Source organism: Octopus bimaculoides, chromosome 2 (genome assembly GCF_001194135.2).
Source record: "Octopus bimaculoides isolate UCB-OBI-ISO-001 chromosome 2, ASM119413v2, whole genome shotgun sequence".
Classification (NCBI taxonomy): Eukaryota; Metazoa; Mollusca; class Cephalopoda; order Octopoda; family Octopodidae; genus Octopus; species Octopus bimaculoides.
In genome coordinates, this window is record NC_068982.1 from 126,648,221 (window position 1) to 126,657,826 (window position 9,606).

Consider the following 9,606-nt stretch of genomic DNA (forward strand, 5'->3'; position numbering starts at 1 on the left):
GATCGTATCTGATTAACTAAAGACTTGTTGTTTATGCTTTTCCCTCCGGTTTTTTGTTCTATGTGTGCCATAAATATCGCCATCCGTTTAGAGAAAAATTTGTAGTTTAGAATCAGTAGTTCTTTGACTGCTATTTCTAAATTTTCAGTATGTTGGAGAAGCAACTCAATGCTAATCCCTGTATATTTATGATTATATATATATATATATATATATATATATATATACATGTATGTGTGTGTGCATACACGCATCCGTGTAATTGAAAAATTTGGTGTCAACAAGAAGGAGTACGGCTGGACATTTATTTTCAATCACTACAATTGTTTCTATGCAACATAGTTCTCCAGGCATGCTGGTACTTGATTATACAACCATTTTCCTGCATTATTATTTCCTTTATCTATTCATTCACAACAAAAGCCCAAACGCAAATACTACTACTGGATACAGGGTGAAATCTGAAGGTGGACGAGCTTTATACTATACTGTACTATCTTCTTAACAGAATATATCATAACTATATATATATACATATGACACTGTTATTAAATAGCAATTGAATACATGATTATCTCCGAGAAATACTATTTGTCATCAGTTGTCCTTTTCATTGTCATCCTCTCCCTACCCCTCTTCCTCATTATTAACTAACTTTAAATAGTAACATGAAATTCCAGCTATATTGTGTGACATTACTGTATACTTTAACAAAGCCACTTTAAATCCTACTGTACACTCTCTGTGTCCCCCCATCTCGTTCTAACTATTTACACACACACACACACACACACACACACACACACACACACACACACATGCATATATATATTAGGCAACGAGCACAAAAAAATGGGAAATACAGTAGGGACAAGCTTTAATAAATGTTGTATTAGTGTAAAAAGAATAGAAGTGTCTTGATGTTTTGGATGTTAGTCCTTCATCAGAAAAAAAAATCTGAAGAAGTAACGTGGAAAATATATAGAATAAGAAAGTGTGGTTGAAAAAAGGTGGAGAAGAATAGGGGGTCAGGTGGAAATGCAGTTTTAAGGGGAATTAGGAAGTGAAGGGAAGGAGGTGTGGTGTGTGTATGCATAGAAGGGTATCCATGTATGGAGATGGGGATGGGGAGTGGAATTATGGTATATTGAAGTGTGTGGAAGAGTGTGAGTATGGGAGTGGAGTAGCATGGGATAATGGGGATGTAGGAGGGTGGTGTGTAAGTGTAATTGTATTGCGAGAGGAAGATATGGAGGGAAAGAGGATGTGGTAGGCTTGATGATGAGGTGAAAGGAAAAATAAGAGGAATGTCGTGTTAAAGAAAAAACTGATGAAAAAGCTATATAAATAATAAAAAACAGTTCAAAAATATAAAAAATAGTAGTGATAGCACAATAGCATGCTGTCTATCTGTCTATCTGTCTATCTGTCTATCTGTCTATCTGTCTATCTGTCTATCTGTCTCTTTCTCTCTCTTTCTACACACACACACATACATATATTGTCATCATAATCATCAACTTTTTACATTAATTTTCTTTCATGTGTGCATGGGCTGGCCAGATCTTATCTGCTACAATATCTCACCACTTGTTGCAGTTATCTTAACTTTGAAGGTTCAACCTCTTGAGCTCAACCTTTAATACTTCTTCCCATATCTTCCTTGGTTTTTCACTTCTGCAGGTTCCTTCCAGTGAAATTACTTGACACTCTTTTATTCAACTGTCATCATCCATATGCATCACTTGTTCATACCAGCACAGCATTCTATCTCATACACAATACTTAATTCCTCTTATATTCAGTTTTCCTCTCAGCTCATTTCTGCTTTGTCATTTATGCACACCTTCATTGCACATCCAGCAGTGCATGCTCACCTTATTTCTCTCTATCAAGTCTTAACCTCTAACAGTCATGCTAAATATTAATAAAGTCCTACACATGTAATAGAGTTAGGTGAAAAATAACCTTCATTAACTGAGATTACTTTCACAATTGTTGGTCGGTCTCTCTCATACCTTTTCCTTTTTAGTTTCTGTCAGACATAGGACACTGACCATGCTGGGGCACTGCCTTGAAGGGTTTAGCCAAACAATTCGACCTCACTCTAATTTTTTAAAGTTAGGTGTGTAATCTGGCAAACTCTTTTGCTGAACCTCTGAGTTACAGGGAAATAAATGAACATAAACAAACCATTACCAATTGTAAAGAGGTGGGATGGGACAAACACAAAGACACACATGTACACAGACACACAGACACACAGACACACAGACACAAACACACACACACACACACATACACACAAACACACACAAACACACAATATTTATGTGCTTACTCTGGGTATATATATATATATATATATATATATATATATATATATATGACAGGCTTCTTTCAGTCTCCGTCTACCAGATCCACTCACAAAGCTTAGGTTGGCCCAAAGCTATAGCAGATGACATTCGCCCAAGGTGCCATGCAGTGGGACTGAACCCGGAACCATGTGGTTGGTAAGCAAGCTACCTACTACACAGCTACTCCTGCCTGATCATCTCAAAGTAGTAAATATAGATTGCTGAAGAGATTTGATAAGATCAAAACGTCTGTTGCTTTGCTTTCATCAGTTGGCTTTAAAGACAAAGCTTACTCGTGGCTGCATTGTTTTCATTTTCTAGAAATTTGGCAGAGTACATGCTATTAGGATTATCTCCCTTACTTGTTGATTTTAAGATGTTAAACAACCATGCAGGAGTGTTTTGCCTCGTAAGTGCAAAGGTTGTTTTAATTAACCAAAGCTTATTTTTAACTCACTATATTACATATGCAAAGCTGTAATATGTTTGAATATATTATGTGTGTGTATATGCGTGTGTGTGCTTTTATATATGGATATATATATATATACACATATATATGTACATATACATACATACACACACATACAATCACAAATACAATGTACATATATGCAGATACGCACACACACACACATACACATGTGTGTGTGTGTGTGTATGTGTGTGTATGTGTGTGTACCTATGTGTTTATGTATATGAATATATATACATGTAACATATATATACATGTACAGTTATATAGAAATAGACCTCTGTGTGTGAGTGTATATACACTCAGACACACATATAACTTAAGTAATGATATAATACACTTAGTATGCCAAACAAAAAACACAAACTAAGAATAAAAGCAAAATCTTCTTTGATATAACAAAACTTGAGCAATTCTTAAAGCAAGTAAAAATTAAAAATTAAATAAATAAATAAGAGAAACAATAGAAAGAAAAAGGATAATAGGAATCTAAGTTCTAGAAGGAATCAAAAGCCAAAATTTAAAGAAAAAATAAAGTATCATTCATTCTCATTAATATAACCAGAAATATCTTTGGTAGAATAAATATTGTGGTTATTCATACAACGAATGTTTAGTTTCTGACTAGTCTGCCTATGCAGCCGACATGTACGCATTATTGCGATAGGTACGCCCACACGTGAGTCAGCTCATGAACTCGGTGAGTCTAATAAGAATACAACCTTGCAGTGATAGCAGAAATCAATAATTTTACTGTCGATGACTGCCATGCTGGCAATACCTGGACTTTGATGAAGCTCTTGACATTATATACATTCTCATCCATGTGTTTTACTCTCAAATTCTTCCTTGCGCTCCAGCTCTATGCTATAATTCCATTTTTTTTTTTTTTACTTATTCTTCTTCTTGTTCTTTCTCTTCTTTTTCTTTTTCTTCTTCTCTTTTCTTCTCTGTATTTACTTATCAATAGATCAATACAATTCATTGATCTGTTGATAAATGTATTAAAAATCAATATTTCATATCCACCATTGAATCAAGGAAATAAAATTTTAATTCTTGGTTTACAGTTTCTTTTGCTCTGTTATTTCTTTCAGATTTCACAATAAACAGATAATGTGAGATAAAGTAGATATTTATAACATTAAATCATGTAGATTCATACCGTTTCTGTGTAATGCAATTTAAAGTAGATTGCATGTAATGTTATGTTGCCACCGTGCAACATCTGTGCAGCTTCCATGAGATTTCAAGCAACATCCATGTAGTGTCATATAGTTGCCATTTAATGTAGATAAAACAGTTTCAATGTCATGTCATGTAGCTTCCATTTGAAGACATGTAGTTTCCATGTAGTGTCTGGCATTCTATGTTGTATATATACCATTCAATGTTTTATACCCTCTGTTAATAACGAGGTACTGCCATGTTATTTCCTGCAACTCCTATGTATCATGTGAGTTTCAAAGAAATACATATAAATAAATTTTGTTTCTTTCATGTAGCTTTTTTTATAATTTAGGAAAATTAATAAATTTTATGATTTGAATGAATTTTATTGTGAAGTTCAGACATGTATTGTATATGTAAAAGCAGGCATAGCTATGTGGTCCAGAAGTTTGTTTCACAACCACATGGTTTCAGATCAGTTCCAATGGGTGGCAATTTAGGTGTCTTCCACTATAGCTCCATGCCAACCAAAGTCTTGTGAAGAAATTGGGGTTGATGGAAACTGAAGCCAATTGATAGCAGAACTCATAATATTTCTGATGAGTTGGGAATAAAAAATACTTTAAATTAGTTTTATTTTGTTATAGATTTAATGATGTTTATTCTTTATGAAACAGCTGTTGAAAGTAATTAGAAATAATGAATTATCTGTGAAATTCATGCTTCCTGCATTTCTTATATATATGTGTGTGTGTGTGTATACATATATTTCATGTTATGCAAAGTAGCATGGTCTCAGAATCTTCAACTGAAGTGAAATATAGCAAACTGCTCTATATCATTGTTAGAGTATCCACAAGTGGAGTCTAGACCATCTAGTCTGAACTGACATCGAGTCGTACTAGTTGTAATAACGAAGTCAAACCAAAGTGTGATATTTCAAAATCATTATTACAACTTATATACATATGTATAGACACACACACACACATGCGCACGCACACATACACACACACACACACACGCACACGAATATATATACATATGTACAATACATATACATATGTATATATATATATATATATATATATATATATATATATATATATATATAAATTTAAATTTAAAAGAACGATCTTTTCATAGTGGTCAGACCATATAGGGTCTACATCTAGCATATTGGATGTCCACTTAGTGGTCATCGCTTTTATATATATATATATATATATATATATATATAAACATCATCATTATCATCATCATCATCATTGTCGTCGTTTAACGTCCGATTTCTATGCTAGCATGGGTTGGATGGTTTGACTGAGGGCTGGCAAGCCAGAAGGCTGCACCAGGCTCCAATTTGATCTGGCAAAGTTTCTACAGTTAGATACCCTTCCTAACGCCAGACACACCATGAATGTCGTGGGTGCTTTTTACATGCCATCAGCACGAGGGCCAGTCAGGCAGTACTGGCATCGACCATGCTTGAATGGTGCTTTTTACATGCCACTGACACAGGAACCAGTCAGGTGGCACTGGCAAGAACCATGCTCGAATGGTGCCACACTCTCAGAGCATCCACTCCGCTGTACATACATACATACATGCACATACACACATATATGTATGTGATGTCTTCATGCTTGTCCTACACCACTTACCACCCAGTTTTAGCTTGTTTTTGTCCTCATAACTTGTTTGGAAAAAGACACTGATAAAATAAATATCAGGTTTAAGAAGAATAAGTACTGAAGCTGATTTGTTCGACAAAATCTTTGAAGGTGGTGCCCCAGTTTGGACGTAATCTAATGATTGAGACAAGTAAAAGAATAAAAGAATACATGAAAACCACTTCCCTGTAGTTTACATAGGAGTAAAATAGCTGACCACGTGCCATCAGTAATGACAGCTGATTGTAGTATTTTATATATTAATAAGGTACAAAATAAGGTACATAATAATCACACATACAAGCATTCACATGCTTCCCTTGTACATGCACACACATACATACATATACTCACACAGAGTTGAAACGCTGATTTTTTTTTCACTCTTTTCTTCCTTATTCATCTATCACCCCTTCCTTTCTCTCATTGCTATTACTTTCTCTCACTCCCTCTCAGTCAGGGCTATTACTCTCACTACTTCTCCTTCACTGAATTACTATTTTCTCTCTTCCACATGGTTGGTGAGCAAACTTCTTAACTACACATCCATGCCTGCACCTTATGTAATATTTGTATATTATTTGAAAAACTAATTTCATAGCAATAAATACAAAAGCTATGAAGTAAAATTTGAAGTCTGCCATGTCCATGAAGAATCTCTAGTTTTGTTTTTAGCTCTTTAAATAAGCTGGGGCAAGTGTAGATATTCTTGGGTCAAGAATTCTATTTCTTCCAAAAGTAGATGTTTCGGCATGGCTGTTTTGACGCTACTTATTTGACATCGCTGATTCGACATTGACTTATTTGACATCAGATGTGTCAATGCTTCTCTGGCTCTCTCTCTCACACCACCCTCCCTCTCTCTCTCCATGTTTATGTGTGTAAGCTTATTTCTTTTTTTATGTGTTTGTGGAGAGGGAAGGTGTTCAAGTAAATAGTGTTCAATGAAATTGTAGTCTCTCTCTCTTTCATTATTCTTAACTGTATGTAATTATTTCTACACAAGCACACACATGTGTGTGTGTTTGTGTGTGTGATTATTCTTTTACTTGTTTTAGTCATTTGACTGGCCATGTTGGAGCACTGCCATAAAGAGTTTTTAGTCAATGAGATCAACCCCCAAAGACTTCTTTGTAAACCTAGTACCTATTTTATCAGAGACTTTTGCTGAACTGCTAAGTTATGAGGATGTAAATACACCAACATCGGTTGTGAAGCAATGGTGGGGTGATAAAACACAAAGTGATGGTGTGGGGAGCAAACACAGACACAAGGACACATACATAAGTATATACATATATATGTATACATATATATGTATATGTATACATACACACACACACACACACATATATATACACGACAGGATTCTTTCAGTTTCCATCCACCAAATTCACTCACAAGGTTTTAGTTGGCCTGAGGCTATAGTAGGCTATAGTAGAAAAGACTTGCTCAAGGTGCTACACAGAGGGACTGAACCCAGAACCATGTGGTTGGGAAGCAAGCTTCTTACCACACAGCCATACCTGCACGTGTTTGACTATGTTTGTTTGTTTTCATTTTTAAACATAGGGTCACCAAAAATAGGCCGAACATTCAGTTAGCTGTGCCATGCCAAGCAGCTGCACCCAACTGTCTCATTTCAGTCTCCAAAGCATCAACCAATTTGCTATGCTTTGAGCAGAATCCTGAGTTTTTAAATAGACTAACTTAGCTCAGAAAATTTCTTTATTATTCATCCTATGACTACATAAATTCAGTTTGAATTACAGACCTAGAAATGAGAATCTTGAAGCTATCTTCTCTTACATTTGTGTTAGAAACAATAAGCAGCTTGATATATCTATTATGGTAACAGAATTTCTTGAAACTGCTTCAGAGAAATACAATCCGTACACACCACATCTTTCTAATTCTGCCTGCAAAATGTAAGCAGACATTTCTCACCCAAAGCTGCATCACGCTGGATTTCTTCTGTCATGCTCACTTGTTCTTACAAAACTACCATTAACCTTCAATACTCCAAAACAAAATATTTATCGCACTAAGATCACATGTCCCTGCGAGGCTTCCATTCTTTTTATAGATATTACTGCAGTTGCTCTCGACATCGTCGTCATCATCATCATCATCAACATCATTACCACCACCACCATCATCATCATTACCACCACCACCACCACCACCACCACTATTGTCATCATCATCATGGTCGTTGATAGTGTCTCCGTCATCATCACCATCAAAGTCATCATCAGCATTATCATCATTACCACCTCCACTACTGCCACCACCGTCAGCATCATCATCATCATCATCATCCTCAAAGTCATCATTATCATCGTCATTGTCGTTGATGTAGTCTTCATCATCATCATCATTATAAGTGTCATCATAACAAGCAATGCCTCAACTACCACACCACAACCACCACTGCCACTATGATCGTCGTCATCATCATCATCATCATCAATCGTCATCTATCGTCATCTTCATCATCATGATCAACATCATCTTCCTCCTCCTCCTCCTCCTCCTCCTCCTCCTCATCATCATCATCATCATCATCATCGTCGTCATCATTGTCATCTTCCTCATAGCAATGAACAAAACATTTCTTAAAAGAGCAAAAATCAGCAAGCCACCACTTAACAGCACCGTTCGGTTTATTTTTCACCAGAGAGTAGAAACGATATTTTCAAAGCTTTAATTCCGATTTTAAGTTTTTTTCTATTTTTTTAAAAGATTCTTTTTGAATGTTGTATTCCTTACAAGTTCCCTGAACATTTTGCTTCATACAGATATGGTTACAAGGCTTGAAAAAAAAAATTATTGCAATACAAATACTTCATCTCAAAAGATATCAATTATAAATATTTTATACTTAAATTCAGAATAATTCTTGTTGTGTCTTGGGAAGGTCATTATGCCAACAATAACAAGAGCACTCAGAGAGCGCAAACCTCTGTCAAGGCAACACCAACGTCCTCTCAACGATTAGCCAGAGATGATTTTTAAAATGAGAATATCTGAAATAAACTCAACTGCTCTCCCAAATGGGAATCCTAAAAATGAACTTGACCACTCTCAAAAATTAAGTAAAAAAACAGGAAAAATAATCCAGAACCTTTGTCCAGTACCGGATCAATCCCAAAATCTAATCAGTATGTGCTACTGACGAGGTCAAACATCCTTGAAAGTTTCATCTGAATCCATCCAGTGGTTCTTGAGATATCTTGTCCACGGACAAACAAACAAACATGACTGCAAACAATACCTCCGCCTTTGCTAAGGTGGAGGTAATGACACATGCACTGATTCCATATCATTTCTTTATTGTTAGTCAATTAGTTTAATATGTAACCAACTAACTTTTCAATTCTTTTACTCTTTTACTTGTTTCAGTCATATGACTGCGGCCATGCTGGAGCACCGCTTTTAGTTGAGCAAATCGACCCCGGAACTTATTCTTTGTAAGCCTAGTACTTATTCTATCGGTGTCTTTTGCCGAACCGCTAAGTGACGGGGACATAAACACACCAGCATCGGTTGTCAAGCAGTGCTAGGGGGACAAACACAGACACACAAACATATGCACACACATACACATATATATATGCATATATACGACGGGCTTCTTTCAGTTTCCGTCTACCAAATCCACTCACAAGGCTTTGGTCGGCCTGAGGCTATAGTAGAAGACACTTGCCCAAGGTGCCACGCAGTGGGACTGAACCTGGAACCATGTGGTTGGTAAGCAAGCTACTTACCACACAGCCACTCCTGCGCATGGTTAAACAATTAATTGGTTGTTTGTTAGTGAAAGTCCTTTCGTTGCTATTTGCGACATCTTCAAGGACGTGCCCTCTCTCATCAAGGTTTGCTCTGAATCTGTTCAAGAATTAGTTTTATACCAATGTGTGTGTGTGTGTGT